The sequence below is a fragment of the Oncorhynchus masou genome, chromosome 31 (genome assembly GCF_036934945.1).
Source record: "Oncorhynchus masou masou isolate Uvic2021 chromosome 31, UVic_Omas_1.1, whole genome shotgun sequence".
Classification (NCBI taxonomy): domain Eukaryota; kingdom Metazoa; phylum Chordata; class Actinopteri; order Salmoniformes; family Salmonidae; genus Oncorhynchus; species Oncorhynchus masou.
The window spans coordinates 44,140,571-44,158,255 of NC_088242.1; the positions used below are offsets into that span (position 1 = coordinate 44,140,571).

Genomic DNA, 17,685 nt, shown 5'->3' on the forward strand with positions numbered 1-17,685 from the left:
CATTGTTAAGTATCTTGCTAGCTGGATCGAATTCTTCGTTAGCTAGCCAGAGAAATGTTGAGCAACATTAGCCAACTTAACTGATCAAATAATTGAGTTCATGGTGTGAAAATTAGCTGGCTAATAAAGTCAGACAGCTAACGTTACAACATCAGATGAGCTAACGTTAGTAACCTAACCAATTCGCTATAGTATTAACTGGTATACGACTCCTTGCCGTTCCCCAAGTAAAAACGTGTTAGTTGCTTACTGGACCCTGGCAATCTGTGTGAAATGTTAACTAGCTAACGAACTAACCACTATGTTAACTGTTTGCCCTATACAGTATGTGCTTAACTTTCAGAATGAGAGAATTACGTGAAAATTAGGCATTGCTTTTAAACAAGTGGATTCAGGGATCAATTGTAGCTGGAGCTGGAGCTGGGCTTGGCTTAAGTTGGATGCCACTATTGAGGTGAAAGGAACAACACACACTTTCTCGCTTTTCACTTTTTCAATACAGTGGATAAAAAGGAATATACCAGGTGTACTCTCTGTCTGAAAGAGATGAATTATGCCAACAAATGGTATCATGCTCTGCTGGCACATTGTACAACAGATGTCCATAGGCAGAGGGTGTACAATGTAAATGTGCAGTGTTGCCCAAATATATTTATTTTGTTGTGTTGAATTTGACAGTAACACCTGTGTGTGATTGAGGGGGGATTATTACATGTTTTACTCAGTGAACTCTATTTTTTCCCCAAGTGCAATATTTAGATGCGTGTGGTCAAAAGCGTTCTATTATAAAGGCTGTGCATAGTTTTTTCTCAAGACTTGAGTGTCATTTGCAGTAAAGTCTAGGCAACAAATAACATTGGATTGCCTTCTTTAAATGATTTATGTTAGGTTTCAAATGAACCACTTCATTTAACACACAGAGACTGATCATGTAAATCATATTCTTTGTTGTTAAATTAGTTAAAACTTGCATTTCCCCCTAGCAATGATTTTTTTTGCATGTTTCAGTGCAAGTGTCACCTTTTTGGGCCCTCACCAGTTTGCATCCCTTATCATATTGTTGGTCCCATACTGTAGGCCACATGATACAAATGATTGTTATACCATGCCAAATGCTTCCATATGGGGTTGCTCTAAGAAGGAATTTGAAGCTCTATGGAAGACATTTGGTCGTTCCACCTCAAAATGCACAAGAGGTTTGACACCCACCATCTCAGATTGTGCTCACATTGTTTCTGTAGTTAGAAACAGATAAGATTAGCATTCCTGAAACATTATTTTTTTTTTTAATATAATTTGATATCTGAGAAATTAAGCTAATTGATTGCACCAAATTGGCCATTTAAATGTATTGGATTTATATAATCGTCAATAAAAATAGTACTTAACATCTGATTTGGATCATAATTCCTCTTAACAATGAGTAAGGCATGAGGAATCCAATTATCATCAAGTCACCCACGTACCCGCACACCCCAACATCCTGTATACTGTATCAGTTCTCCATGACTGACCAGTAGTATGGAGCTGCGGCTTGGAATATTGCTTTTTCTTCCTATGTAATGTATTCCCTGTGAGTTTTTTTTCTCCTGTTCATGGAAATTAGCCATTGAAGTTGCTTGCAATATTTACCATAAATTTGTGTGAAATGACCAGGTTTTCCTACTAGATGCTGCTGTTCCTACTACTGCGACACCCTTTTATTATTTTTGCTGATGTCCTGTGTTTATTAAATGGATCACAACTTTTTTGCAACCTTGGGTGGAAAACCAATAGCTTTTGCTCATGATTAAATAAATGTGGTCATCCTCACTATTCAAACCAGTCCTCCATGAAAGCAATTAAAATCAAATGTTCTTACTTGCTTCGGAGAAAACAGGTGTAGACTAACAGTGAAATGCTTACTTACGGTTGCTTTTCAACAAAGCAGAGTTAAATAAAAATGGTGACAGTGAATAATGAATTAAGAGTAAAAATGACATGGCTAAATATAGGGAGTAGAAAATAACAAAGAAAAGACATAACATAGAGAAAAAGGGTCAATGCAGGTAGTCCAGGTAGCCATTTTTGATTAGCTATTTAGCAGTATTGTTTATAAGTCTTATGGCTTGGGGTAGACGCTGTTCAGGGTCCTGATGGTTTCAGACTTCAGATTGGTACCGCTTGCCATGCGGTAGCAGAGAGAACAGTCTGTGGCTTGGGTGGCTGGAGTCTGACAATTTTATGGGCCTTCATCTGACACCGTCTGGTATAGAGGTGCTGGATGGTAGAGAGCTGGGCCGTACGCATTAACCTCTTGTGCCTTGCAGTTGGATGCCAAGCAGTTGCCATACCAAGCGGTGATGCAGCCAGTCAAGATGTTTTCGTTGGTGCAGCTATACAACTTTGAGGATCTGAGGGCCCATGACAAATCATTTTAGCCTCCTGAGGGCAATTCAGTTTGTCCTTCTCTTAGGCTTAATCTGGGTCCAGGAAACAGTCCCTTATTCCATAAAAAAAGGTCTGCATTAGTTAGACCATTCCTGATGAACAAACAACTGCTACAGCAGTTCTAATGGCATAATCTTATGGTTTCTAATGGACTTCAATGGTAAAAGTCCCAAACACACTATAGTGTTTTAAATGTTATTAAATCATTAGTTATAATAGAGACCTGAGGGGTGCCATAGCCAAGGGGGTCTACACCAGAGGTTAATGGTTATTTGTAGGAGGAAGGTATATGGTGGATGCAATTAAGCTTGGAATGTACTGAGTGTAGGGGAAATGATCACGTGGCAGGCATTGATAAGGGGAGAGAGCCACGGATTAGTGATGAAGGGTGTCCAGGTCAGGTCACGTTAATGGAGAAGGGAAAGTTTATGATCCGTATCATTTAGTTTAGCAATAAAGATAATGTTTAGCGAGGAGGAGACTCCAACCAAAGTGGGGTAACATATACACCACTATTGTAAACGATTGTGTCGATTCAGCTGTTCGATCCTTTGGGAAGAATACATTTGGTTTAAGCTTTCAGTGTCCGTCGAGTTCTTACTCTAATAATTAGAATAGTATTGGGTTTAATGGTAAATGTCACTAATCACACTACATAGAGATGTTTTCGTATATAATTTTTTATTAAAAACATACATTTATAATTGTATTATTTTTACTAGAGTTGTCGCAACATTTGTCACTAGCCCATTTCTCCATCAAAGGTTTGGGCTTGTAGGAAGATTCTTCATATGAGAATTGCACAATAGGGATATCCCTCTCAGAAAGCTGCCATTTGTTGGACTATTCAAGGAGAGTTGAAGCATTAGCTTGCTAAGAGAAGGACAAACTGAATTGCTTTCATGGAGGACTGGCTTGACTTTGAGGATGAGCCCACAATTTATTTTCATCATGACTAAAAGCGATTGGTTTTCTACTCAAAGTTGCAAAGAAAATGTTGTGGATTGAGAAACTCTGGTGTGTCGCAAAACTTTTCCTGATTAAAAACTAAATGAACACTTAAACATGACCGGTGGAATGGATGTGGGATTTTAACTTGGTTGCACCAATGCCGCAAGAAAGAATCTATCAGATACATTTAAATGGCACACATGGTTACTGTATAGTTGTTTCAACTCCAGTGCACTGGAGCGGTTATTACATTTGTATCATTTGAGGGGCGCGCATCCCGAGCAAAGCACTTCGTATAATTTTACTTTGCCTGTGAGAACTATTAGCAACGGAAGAATATTTGTGCCAAGTGCAACCCCCCCCAAAAAAATTGACGGTGGTGGCACTTTTTTGTTGTTGTTGTTGAACAATGGTACTTTATAGTGTCAATATTTAGAAAATGAAGTGCCAATATTTAGAGAATAAAGTAGACATTGAGATTAAAGTCAGTTGTATTTCAAGATGAAATTGGATTTGGTTAATTGCATGTCCCCCTTGTTGCCTGTGGCTGTGCGTGCCATCGTTGAAATGCCTGAGTTAGACGACTGGTGAAGCTATACTTTAGAATCGGCTTTAGTAATGATGGGTGACATTTAATCTGAGTAAAAATTCCCTCTCTAGGTCAGCAAGGATTACCACGTGTGAAATGTCAGAATAATAGTAGAGGGATTTATTTCAGCTTTTATTTCTTTCATCACATTCCCAGTGTGTAAGAAGTTTACATGCTACCAATTACTAATTGAGTGCATCGCCTTTAAATAGTTTAACTTGGGTCAAACGTTTCGGGTAGCCTTCCACAAGCTTCCCACAATAAGTTGGGTGAATTTTGGTCCATTCCTCCTGACAGAGCTGGTGTAACTGAGTCAGGTTTGTAGGCCTCCTTGCTCGCATGCGCTTTTTCAGTTCTGCCCGCAAATGTTCTATAAGATTGAGGTCAGGGCTTTGTGATGGCCACTCCAATACCTTGACTTTGTTGTCCTTAAGCCATTTTGCCACAACTTTGGAAGTATGCTTGGGGTCATTGTCTATTTGAAAGACCCATTTGCGAACAAGCTTTAACTTCCTGACTGATGTCTTGAGATGTTGCTTCAATATCTTTTGATTTTCCCATGATGCCAAGAGGCACTGAGTTTGAAGGTAGGCCTTGAAATACATCCACAGGTACACCTCCAATTGACTCAAATGATGTCAGTTAGAGGATTCTGATAGGCTAAAGCCATGACATAATTTTCTGGAATTTGCCAAGCTGTTTAAATGCACAGTCAACTTAGTGTATGTAAACGTCTGACCCACTGGAATTGTGATAGTGAATTATAAGTGAAAAAATCTGTGTGTTAACAATGGTTGGAAAAATGACTTGTGTCATGCAAAGTACATGTCCTAACCGACTTGCCAAAACTATAGTTTGTTAACAAGAAATGTGTGGAGTGGTTGAAAAACAAAAGTTTACTAGTGACTCAAACCTAAGTGTATGCAAACTTCTGACTTCCACTGTATATGGTGGGGTCAATTATCCACAGATAAGGGTGGAGAGCTGTGGATTAGTGAGGAATGGGGGCAGAGGTCAGGTCAAGTTACATTAAGGAGAAGGAACAGTTTATTACCCGCATCACTTAACATCCTGCTTCGCAATAACAAGGAAATCCTTGCTATTTTAGCACATTATAACCATATTATCGAACTCAGGCATTTCAATGGTGACGCACGCACAGCAACAGGGAGCAATGCAATTAATAACCAAATCACATTCTTTAATCTTGACATATATAACTTTATTCTCAAATTCATATATATATATTTTTGTTAATCTCTAAATATTGGCACTTTATTATCTAAATATTGCCACACAGGGAATAGATTGTTTCTAAATATTGCCACTATCCGTGCAAAGAAAAATAATCCAAGTACCACCACCCATCGCTGTCTATTTATTTTTTCTCTTCAATTGGCCTTAATACTCTTCTGTAAAAGTGATTTAAATGTAGCAGTGTTTTTCTTTCCATCTGAGATTTGCGGGACCCTCTTAAGCGGTACACACAAATGAACCATCATGCGTAAGGAACTATGAAAATAGTTAAAATAAACCGTATTTCAGCTATGAAGAATGTTCTTCACAGAAAATGGATGATTTGCTATATGGATCAGATGAGATAGAGGTCATTACCACTTAATAAATATGTTTTTTTTTTTATCCCATCAAGGTGTGCCACGGTTCAAAAAAAGGTTGTCCCATAAAGCTACCAGAAGGGCAACACACAGGAGAGACACTGGGGGAGGAAAGGACTCCCGTATAGTTGGGGACGGTACCAGAGGTAACAGGAGGGAGTTCAGTTTGATCCCCACAGGATACAGCAAGACCCAGAGCCCAGAAGTCGGTATCCCGGAGAGGGTCTCTTGGGGGAGACCTATTCTTTTCTTTTGGACTATTATTTCAATAAACACCTTTGAAACTGAGCTAATCCTACTCTGTCCGTGTCTGATCTGTGTAAATGTTTTGACCCAACCCCCTGGTCTCTCACAACTGGTTGTTTGGGTGGTATTGGCATGTGGGGGGGGGCTGTTGGTTTGTATTTTAATGGATTCCTCATGTCTTACTCAATGGTAGGAAGACATTTTGTTCAAATCAGATGCTGGATACATATTTATTGAAAACTATGTGAATTCTAAAAATTAAAAGGGTGCAATCAATTAGCTTAATTTCTTATTTTCAAATTACATGTCAACAAAATCATGTTTCAAGAATGCTAATCTTGAATCTGTTAACTACTGAAATTATTTCAGAACAATCTGAGATGGTGGGTGTCAAGGCTTGCTGAAATGACTGACATGACTCCAGTGTAAATGTGTGAGAGAGGGTACCTTGTCTATCATTTCATCCTGGGTGACATCATACACCACATTGGCCTGCATGAGTTAAGAAATCATGGTTGGAATGTGAGTACTTTGTCATCAAATAAAGCAAACAATCACACACATTCTCCAAATCAAGTCAACCAATAATGAATTTGTAAGGTACAGCTGTGCAAGGCTCACTACAACACTTATTCACTACAACACATTATTAAGTAATAATGTCTTGTTCAGCTAGGTGTAGGGTGAAGTTGCTGATCTTGGGTCAATTTAGCATTTTCCCCACTAATTGTTAAGGTTGGGGATGCTGATCCTAGATCTGTACCTAGGGAAAACTTCACCCCTGAGCGCTCAGCTAAGGAAGAGGTGAGCGCTTTACCTTGATAATCTCTCTGAGGACATCAGTCTGTTCCGTTTCTGTAGGGACAGAACAAATGCACTCAATTTAATCAATTGATGAGGCAAAGGGAATAACAAATAAGTCTGACAACACAGCAAACAACAGTAAATTGAGATCACGTAACTAAACCAAATCTTCTTAAATTCTTAAAATCTTAAATTAATCTTCTCCTTTCCCCCTTCTGATGACCAGGTGGCGAATCGCATCTCTGCATGTCTGGCAGACATATCAGTGTGGATGACGGATCACCACCTCAAGCTGAACCTCGGCAAGACGGAGCTGCTCTTCCTCCCGGGGAAGGACTGCCCGTTCCATGATCTCGCCATCACGGTTGACAACTCCATTGTGTCCTCCTCCCAGAGCGCTAAGAACCTTGGCGTGATCCTGGACAACACCCTGTCGTTCTCAACCAACATCATGGCGGTGGCCCGTTCCTGTAGGTTCATGCTCTACAACATCAGAGTACGACCCTGCCTCACACAGGAAGCGGCGCAGGTCCTAATCCAGGCACTTGTCATCTCCCGTCTGGATTACTGCAACTGCTGGCTGGGCTCCCTGCCTGTGCCATTAAACCCCTACAACTCATCCAGAACGCCGCAGCCCGTCTGGTGTTCAACCTTCCCAAGTTCTCTCAGTCACCCCGCTCCTCCGCTCTCTCCACTGGCTTCCAGTTGAAGCTCGCATCCGCTACAAGACCATGGTGCTTGCCTACGGAGCTGTGAGGGGGAACGGCACCGCAGTACCTCCAGGCTCTGATCAGGCCCTACACCCAAGCAAGGGCAATCCACCTCTGGCCTGCTCGCCTCCCTACCATTGAGGAAGTACAGTTGCTCAGCCCAGTCAAAACTGTTCGCTGCTCTGGCCCCCCAATGGTGGAACAAATCACGACGCCAGGACAAGTCAATCACCACCTTCCGGAGACACCTGAAACCCCACCTCTTCAAGGAATACCTAGGATAGGATAAGTAACACCACCCCCCCTTAATGATTTAGATGCACTATTGTAAAGTGGCTGTTCCACTGGATGTCAAAGGTGAATTCACCAATTTGTAAGTCGCTCTGGATAAGAGCGTCTGCTAAATGACTTAAATGTAAATGTAAACCAAACAAAAGAAGAAACCATACTATGGAACAAAGATAATTTATAAAAAGAATAGTAAAAAAGTTCTGGAGTACTTTACAATGAAATTCTAGTCAAAAAAGCAAACTTGGCTTCATTCTTCATTGAGGCAGATGGTTTGTGCAAAACAAAACCCTTTGATATTGCCAGCCACTTTAATAACATTTTAGTTGATGAGATTAGCAAATGTAAGCATGACATGCAAACAACAAATGCTGAGCCTTCATATTCATGCATAATGGACCAAAGAAAGAAAGACAATCACTGTAGTTTTGAGTTCCACAAAGTGGGTGTGGAAGAGTTGATCTAACAACCTGGATGGTAAATTGCTGAGGTTGGTAGTGGAATACAGTTGTGGCCAAACGTTTTGAGAATGACACAAATATTAATTTCTACAAAGTTTGAAGCTTCAGTGTCTTTAGGTATTTTTGTCAGATGTTACTATGGAATAATGAAGTAGGATTACAAGCATTTCATAAAGTGATGCAAAGAGCCAATATTTGCAGTGTGGACCCTTCTTTTTCAAGACCTCTGCAATCCGCCCTGGCATGCTGTCAATTAACTTCTGGGCCACATCCTGACTGATGGCAGCCCATTCTTGCATAATCAATGCTTGGAGTTTGTCAGAATTTGTGGGTTTTTGTTTGTCCACCCTCCTCTTGAAGATTGACCACAACTTCTCAATGGGATTAAGGTCTGGAGAGTTTCCTGGCCATGGACCCAAAATATCGATGTTTGGTTCCCCGAGCCATTTAGTTATCACTTTTAGGTGCTCCATCATGCTGGAAAAGGCATTGTTCGTCACCAAACTGTTCCTGGATGGTTGGGAGGTTGCTCTCGGAGGATGTGTTGGTACCATTCTTTATTCATGGCTGTGTTCTTAGGCAAAGTTGTGTTCTTAGGCAAAATTGTAAGTGAGCCCACTCCCTTGGCTGAGAAGCAACCCCACACATGAATGGTCTCAGGATGCTTTACTGTTGGCATGACACAGGACTGATGGTAGAGCTCACTCTGTCTCCTCCGGACAAGCTTTTTTTCTGGATGCCCCAAACAATCGGAAAGGAGATTCAGAAAAAATGACTTTACCCCTGTGACTTTACCCCTGCGATTATGTCTGCTAAATAAACAAATGGATGGCGCAGTTATATAGCCTCGGCACATACAGTACACAAAGGACAACTAGGACAGTAGGCTATTATTGGTCTTTTCCTGCATTAATTTGTCTGCATGTCTATTCAACATTTGGATAAAAAGAAGCCATGCCAAGAATTCTATATTTTTCTTCTCACAGTGAAATGCGGGATATTGACAACTCAAATCGCTTTTAAGAGCCTTTTTATATTAGACAACAAATAAATATATTAAAACTTCAAAAACAGTCCATTCATCACTGGAGTTCTTCAAATTGCTGTGCTGGATAAGAATGTCATCCACCATGACGCTTTATCCTTTGGAACCAAACAATTACCAGGTGGACAGTAGGCCTCTTGAAGCGATAGAGGAAATCAACAAGATTCACAAGTTTTCTTTCACAATAGCTGGCATTATGTTATCTGCAGATTTGTGCTGTGCTGTCCCACTCCGTGGTGCATAACATCCACTCTTTGTTTACGTAGTGGGCTGTAAAGCACAAGTATCCTATTTTTACAAAACCATGTGTGAATTGCACTATTTTATTTACCCAAGTTCTCTCTCAACTCCGGGACAACACGCCAGCTGATTTTTGTTGTTGTTGCCTGATGCAGCACTCTAGTGCGGTAGGAGAGACTGACTGAAAAATTCTAACCTCCATTCATTTAAAAAAGGATAGTCTAATAGTTCGGCTAGGTGTGAAAAATCCCCAATTTGTGCCACAGTTTAGACTACCGATAGATGCTGTGGTCAGTCAGAGTAGTCCTACTGTCAAGTGTAGCCTAATAGACAAAAAAAAGGATAAACTTGCAATGGATTCGAGGCTTAAGTACTCGAAAGTTTTACATTTGAAACTCAATATAAACAGACCAGATTTGCCCTAATGAAAAATGCATCAACCCCTACAAATATATACATTTATTATCATCCACATAATAATTCAAATGAAATTAGCTGTAGCGAGAGGAGAGAGACAATCAGAAAGAATCTTTCTTTAGCCCTGCATTATAATACAACTTATTTTGAACGAAAGCCAGAACTGAGTAAGTTACTCAGCCCTACCCTCAGCTCTATACTGTTCCTGCTTTTGTTGCCTATTTGTGTGTTTGTTTTAATATCGTACTGATTCTGTGATCACCAAGCCTCATGCAACTGAAAAATGTTGGATAAAGCAATTTCACAAATCCGGCTGTTTTGAAACTTTGCTATGCTGTATTAGAGGCTTTACAATTTTTTTGTCACTAGAACAGATTCTCATGTATTACTTATAATTGATTTAGTATTGTTTACACTAATCCAAACATCACATAAATTATATTGTAAACTAACAGCACCCATACTGTCATGCAAGTATCTTGCGCTTTTGACAGTGATTTTACATGAGGCCTAATTCACATGATGTGCGTAAAATACATACACTACTGCTCAAAAGTGTGGGGTCACTTAGAAATGTCCTTGTTTGAGAGAAAAATCACACTTTTTGTCCATTTAAAATAACATCAAATTGATCAGAAATACAGTGTAGACATTGTTATCGTAAATGACTGTTGTAGCTGGAAACTGAAGATTTTTTTATGGAATATCTACATAGGCGTACAGAGGCCCATTATCAGCAACCATCACTCCTGTATTCCAATGGCACGTTGTTAGCTAATAATTTTAAAAGGCTAATTGATCATTAGAAAATCCTTTTGCAATTATGTTTGCACCGCTGAAAACTGTTGTTCTGATTAAAGAAGCAATAGAACTGTCCTTCTTTAGTATCTGGAGCATCAGCATTTGTGGGTTCGATTACAGGCTCAAAATGGCAAGAAACAAAGCGATTTCTCCTGAAACACATGAGTCTATTATTGTTCTGAGAAATGAAGGCTATTCCATAAGAGAAATTGCTAAGAAACTAAAGACTTCGTACAACGCTGTGTACTACTCCCTTCACAGAACAGAGCGAACTGGCACTAACCAGAATAGAAAGAGGAGTGGGATGCCTGGTGCACAACTGAGCAAGAGGACAAGTACATTAGAGTATCTAGTTTGAGAAACAGACTCCTCACAAGTCCTCAAATGGCAGCTTCATTAAATAGTACCCGAAAATAGTTTGTAGAGTTTGGTCATGTTATCCCTGTAGCCGGCACGATGCTTTGCCACATCGGGCGCATAATCATCATAGACACGGAAAGGATGTCCTTTATGTAACAGGATACCCCTCAATCCTGCCTCACACAGGATATGATCTATTAGAGTGTCTAGTTTGTGAAACAGACACCTCACAAGTCCTCAAATGGCAACCTCATTAAATAGTGCACGCAAAACTCCAGTATCAACAGTGAAGAGGCAACTCCGTGATGCTGGCCTTCTCGGCAGAGTTTCTCTGTACAGTGTCTGTTCTTTTGCCCATCTTAATCTTTTCTTTTTGTTGGCCAGTCTGAGATATGGCTTTTTCTTTGCAACTCTGCCTAGAAGGCCACCATCCAGGAGTCGCCTCTTCACTGTTGACGTTGAGACTGGTGTGCTGTGCTGCAGTATGATGCAACTTTTAAATGAGGAACCACTGTAGCAATAGGCTGGTGCTAAATACAGTATCTCAAAAACAAAAAGTATGATTTTTGGGACAAATCACACTCTCAACGCTAAACCTCATTTAGATCAATTATTGAATAATGTGGCTATTGAGCAAGTTGAGATGACTAAACCGCTGGGTGTAACCCTAGATGGACAGCTGTCATGGTAAAAAAAAAAATAGACTCAATGGTTGCTAAAATAGGAAGAGGTCCGTCTATGACAGGGCGTTGCTCTGTCTTCTTGACATCTCAATCGACCAGGCAGATCCTACAGGCCCTAGTTTTGTCACACCTGGACTACTGCCTAGCTTTGTGGTCATATGCAGCAAAAAAGGACATAGGTAAATTGCAGTTGGTCCAGAACAAAGCAGCACGTATCGCACTTAAATGTACACGGAGGGAAAATATCAGTCTCTCCTGGCTCAAAGTTAGATTATTTTTTTACCCCTATTTCTCCACAATTTTGTGGTATCCAATTGGTAGTTACAGTCTTGTCTCATCGCTGCAACTTCCATACGGACTCGGGAGAGGCGAAGGTCAAGAGCCGTGCGTCCCCTGAAACACAACCCAACCAAGCCACACTGCTTCTTGACACAATGTCCGCTTAACCCGGAAGCCAGCCACACCAATGTGTTGGAGGAAACATCGTACACCTGGCGACCGTGTCAGCGTGCATGCGTCCGACCCGCGATGGGACAAGGACATCCCTGCAGGCTAAACCCTCCACTAACCCGGACGATGCTAGGCAAAATTGTGCGCCGCCCCATGAGTTTCCCTGTTGCGGCCGGCTGCGACAGAGCCTGGACTCAAACAAGGTTCTCTAGTGGCACAGCTAGCACTGCGATGCAGTGCCTTAGACCACTGCGCCACTTTGGAGGCCCTCCTGGCTCAAAGTTGTGGAGCAATTTACTCTATCACGATTGGTCTTTGTGTGAGGTACCGAACTGTCTGTTCATGCAGTCGGCACACCGTTTGGACACTCATCGGTACAACACAAGACATTCAACCAGAGGTCTCTTCACAGTCCCCAGGTCCAGAATAGAGCCATGACTACATGGAACTCTGCCACCCCAGGTAACTCAAGCTAGCAATAAAACCAGTTTTAAAAAACAGATTAAAAAAATACCTTGCTGCACAAAGGGGACTGTGAAGAGACACTGCCATTCGATATATCTTGTATTCTAATTTGCACTGTTTTATGTATAAGACCTAGATATTGTGTGTATATACTGACATGTAGGCTGTGTGAGACATTACATATTTATGTATTTCAATCATTGACTAATAGTGTTCTGTACTATGTAATCTGTCATGTTTCATGTGGACCCCAAGATGAGTAGCTGATGCCTTTGCAGTGGCTAATGGGGATCCTAAGTAGTCCACTATGTGTGTGGGCACCTTCTCTGGGGTGACATCGGCAGGGATGGTGATCTCCTTGCTGGAGGGGCACCTGAGGGGGATGACACAGATTCAACATTCTGACAGAGGGATTCCATTAACCTTTAATTAGCCTGGAACTGACAGGCTGAAATTAGCTTCATAGTCAAGAGTGTGAAGAGAGTAAAGGCACTGCACCAGCTAGCGGACCCAAAGTAAACTGTCTGTTACTCAGGCCCAGAAGCTAGGATATGCATATAATTGATACATTTGGATAGAAAACTCACGTTTCCAAAACTGTTAAAATAGTGTCTGCGAGTATAACAGAACTGATATGGCAGGAAAAAACCCGAGGAAAATCCATCCAGGAAGTGGGATTTTTTTGATGTGTGTAGTTTTCAATTGAATGCCTATTGAGTATCTAATGGGTTAGGACCCAGATTGCAGTTCCTATGGCTGCCACTAGATGTCAGTCTTTAGACATTGTTTCAGGCTTATGTTCTGAAAAATGAAGAAGAATGAGACCTTTCTGTCAGTGAACTGTAGAATCATGCAGTGCAGGTTTGCGCGTGTGACCGAGTGCGCACCCTTCGTTGTTTTTCTGAAGATTAATTATAAACACCGTTTGACATGTTTCGCCAATTTTTACCGGTACTATTATGATGTATTCGTCTGCATGTTTTGACCGCCTTTGAGTCAGTGGATTACTGAACATAACGCGCCAACAAAACAGAATTTTTGGGATATAAAGAGGGACTTCATCGAACAAAACAAACATTTATTGTGATGCTGGGACTCTTGTGACTGCAATCATATGAATATCTTCAAAGGTAAGTGATTAATTTTATCACTATTTCTGACTTTTGTAATTCCTTTACATGCTTAAAGCACCAACACAGCAACTCCCTCATTTCTCTGTCCTCCAATTTCCCCTTCACAGTCTCTGCTTCGCTCACCTCCAACACAGGCTCTGGTTCTGGTCTCCTCCTTGGCTCCTCACGATAAACAGGGGGAGTTGGCTCAGGTCTGACTCCTGACTCTGCCACACTCCCCCTGAGCCCCCCCCCCCAAGACATGTTTGGGGCTGACTCTCAGGCTTCCATCTGCGTCGCCATGGTGCCTGTTCATACCGGCGCCTCTCCGCTTTTGGCGCCTCTCCGCTTTTTCCGCCTCCAGTTCTTCCTTGGGGCGGCGATATTCTCCAGGCTTTGCCCAGGGTCCTTCTCCGTTTAGGATTTCCTCCCAAGTCCAGAAATCTTTATTTCGTATCTCCTGCTGCCGCTGTTGCTTCTCCTGCTGCTCCTGCCTGTTGACACGCCGCTTGGTCCTGTTGTGGTGGGTGATTCTGTTACGGCTTTCTAGGTGGGAAGGAGAGTCGGACCAAAATGCGGCGTGTAGATTGCGATCCATGTTTAATAAACAAACGTACAACACGAATCAATTACAAACACTACAAAACAAAGAACGTAACGAAAACCGAAACAGCCTATACTGGTGTAAATAAACACAGAACAAGGACATCAGGACACTAAGGACAATCACCCACAAAACACTCAAAGAATATGGCTGCCTAAATATGGTTCCCAATCAGAGACAACGATAAACACCTGCCTCTGATTGAGAACCACTTCAGACAGCCATAGACTTAACTAGAACACCCCACTAAGCTACAATCCCAATACAAACACACCACATACAAAAACCCATGCCACACCCTGGCCTGACCAAATAAATGAAGACAAACACAAAATACTTTGACCAGGGCGTGACAAGGAGTAGGATGAGTGTACGGCTAAAGGCTATCAAAACTGGTCGCCAAGAGCGTTGGGGACAAAGAATAAAAGGAGCAGATTTCTGGGCGTGGTAGAAAAGATTTAGGGCATAATGTGCCGACAGGGGTATGGGGGAGTGCTGGTACATCGGGGGTAAGCCCAGGTACTGAGTGATGATAAGAGAGGTTGTATCTTTGGATAAGCTGGTTATAATGGGTGAGGTCACCGCATGTGTGGGAAGTGGGACAAAGGAGGTATAATGAGTGCAACTAGGGGCTCCATTGTAAACTAAAACATTGATAACTAACCTAAACAGTATACAAGGCATATTGACATGAGAGACATACAGCGAGGCATAAAGTAATCACAGGTGTTGATTTGGACAACAGCTAATCAGCTAAAACAACAGCTAAAATGGCGATGAATGGGCAGGGTTGGTTAACTACACACAGAGCCTGTGTTGGGGCCGGCAGATAAAAAAAGAATATATATAAATAAACAGAATGGAGTACCGTGATTAATGGACAGTCCAGCGGGTATCAGCTATGTAGCCAAGTGATCATAGGGTCCAGGGGGCAGCAATAGATGAAACAGGGAGGCCGCGGAGTAGTCGCTACTACACTAGCGACGTGGCGTTTAAAGTTAGTAGCCCGGGGCTAGTAGAAGCGTCTGCTCTGACGGAGACCGGTTGAAGGCACAAGCGGATGGAGTATTCGGCGGCAGACCTGTCGTGGTGGTGTGGCGGGGCGCCATGTCGACTAAGGATCCAAGCCAGGTGGCGAAAGAGGTGGTTCTCAATTCTCTCCTCAGAGATTCCCATCTGTTCTAGAGCTAGCACACCTAATTCAACTTGTCAATTAAAACATTAATAACACCTAAGGAATTTTAACAATACAGTGGCAAGAAAAAGTATGTGAAGCCATTGGAATTACCTGGATTTCTGCATAAAATCTTAATCTAAGTCACAACAATAGACTGTGTGCTTAAACTAATAACACACATATGATTGTATTTTTCTTGTCTATATTGAATACATCCTTTAAACATTCACAGTGTAGGTTGGAAAAAAGTATGTGAATATGACTTTTCCAAAGGCTAATTGGAGTCAGGAGTCAACTAACCTGGAGTTGAATCAATGACACGGGATTGGAGACTTTGGTTTGAGCTGCCCTGCCCCATAAAAAACAGTCACAAAATTTGAGTTTGCTATTCACAAGATGCATTGCCTGATGTGAACCTTGTCTCGAACAAAAGAGATGTCAGAAGACCTAAGATTAACAATTGTTGCCTTGCTTAAAGCTGGAAAGGGTTACAAAAGTATCTCTAAAAGTCAGTCCACGGTAAGACAAATTGTCTTTAAATGGAGAAACTTCCGCACTGTTGCTACTCTCACTGTCAGCTAAAGACTTACAGGAATCTCTGGAAGATGGTAACATCTCTGTTGACGATTCTACAATACGTAAAACACTAAACAAGAATGGTGTTCATGGGAGGACACCATGGAAGAAGCCACTGGTGTCCAAAAAAAACATTACTGCACCTCTGAAGTTCGCAAAAGAGCACCTGGATGTTCCACAGGAACAAACAACATTATGTGTGGAGAAAAAAAGGCACAGCACACCAACATCAAAGCCTCATCCCAACTGTACACTATGGTGGAGGGAGCATCATGGTTTGGGGCTGCTTTGCTGCCTCAGGGCCTGGACAGCTTGCTATCATCGATAGAATAATTAATTCCCACATTTATCAATATATTTTACAGGAGAATGTAAGGCTATCTGTCTGCCTATTGAAGCTCAACATAAATTAGGTGATGCAACAGGACAACAACCCAAAAGACAGAAGTAAATCACAACAGAAAAGAAAGATAATATGCCTTCTGGAGTGGCCCAGTCAGTCCTGACCTCAACTCGATTGAGATGCTGTGTCATGACCTTAAGAGAGCGGTTTACACTAGACATCCCAAGAATATTGCTGAACTGAAACAGTTTTGTAAAGAGGAATAGTTCAAAATTCCTCCTGACCGTTGTGCAGGTCTGATCCGCAGCTACAGAAAAGGTTTGGTTGAGGTTATTGCTGCCAAAGGATGGTCAACCTGTTATTAAATCCAAGGGTTCACATACTTTTCCCAACCTGCACTGTGAATGTTTACATGGTGTGTTCAATAAAGACATGAACAATTCTAATTGTTTTTGTGTTATTAGTTTAAAGCAGACTATATTTGTCTATTGTTGTGACCACTCAGGCTCCCGAGTGGCGCAGCAGTCTAAGGCACTGCATCTCAGTGCAAGAGGTGTCACTACAGTCCCTGGTTTGAATCCATGCTGAATCACATTCGGCCGTGATTGGGAGTCCCATTGGCCCAGTGTCGTCCGGGTTTGGCCGGGGTAGACTGTCATTGTAAATAAGAATTTGTTCTTAACTGACTTGCCTAGTTAAATAAAAGGTCAAAAAGCATTTTTTTGTACGACCAATTTATGCAGAAATCCAGGTAATTCCAAAGGGTTCACATACTTTTTCTTCTCACTGTATAATATGGCTAACCAGGATTAAAAACCCTGTATGGTTCTTCAAAAGGATCTTCAAAAAACCTTTGAGATTAATAAAGGTTCTATAAAGAACCATAAAAAGGGTTCTATATAGCCCTAAAATGGGTTTTAACCATAGCGGAACCCTTTTTTGGTGCTATATAGAACATTGAGAAAGAGTTCTTAAAAGCACCATAAATTATGAGCATGGTTTTTATAGAACCTTACAAAAAAAAATCAAGAATGTCTGAAAAAATCCAATTAACAATCTGAATTTGGTGTACTTTAAAAACATTTTGTATTATTATTTGTGTACTTGTTCTACATTTTGCTGCACCTGCTTTACAGTAGCATCTGCTAAACTGTCTCTGTGATTCCTGCACAAATGATTTGACCAAAAAGAGATCCGCTATGGTTACAAGCCAAAGAACCCTTATTTGGCAAAATATAGAACAAAAAAAACGTGTGTTTCGTGGAGTGGTTTCTAGAAGATTAAAGACTACATGTACTGTAGCCTACTCTGTGTTTA

At 41.3% G+C, this 17,685-nt stretch overlaps 1 pseudogene; it reads right to left on the reverse strand.

Annotated features, from left to right (window-relative positions):
* The window catches only part of LOC135524953 (mitochondrial Rho GTPase 2-like), a 37,001-nt pseudogene extending 21,620 nt beyond the window's left edge, over positions 1–15,381 (reverse strand).
* Between the last annotated feature and the right edge of the window lie 2,304 nt (positions 15,382–17,685).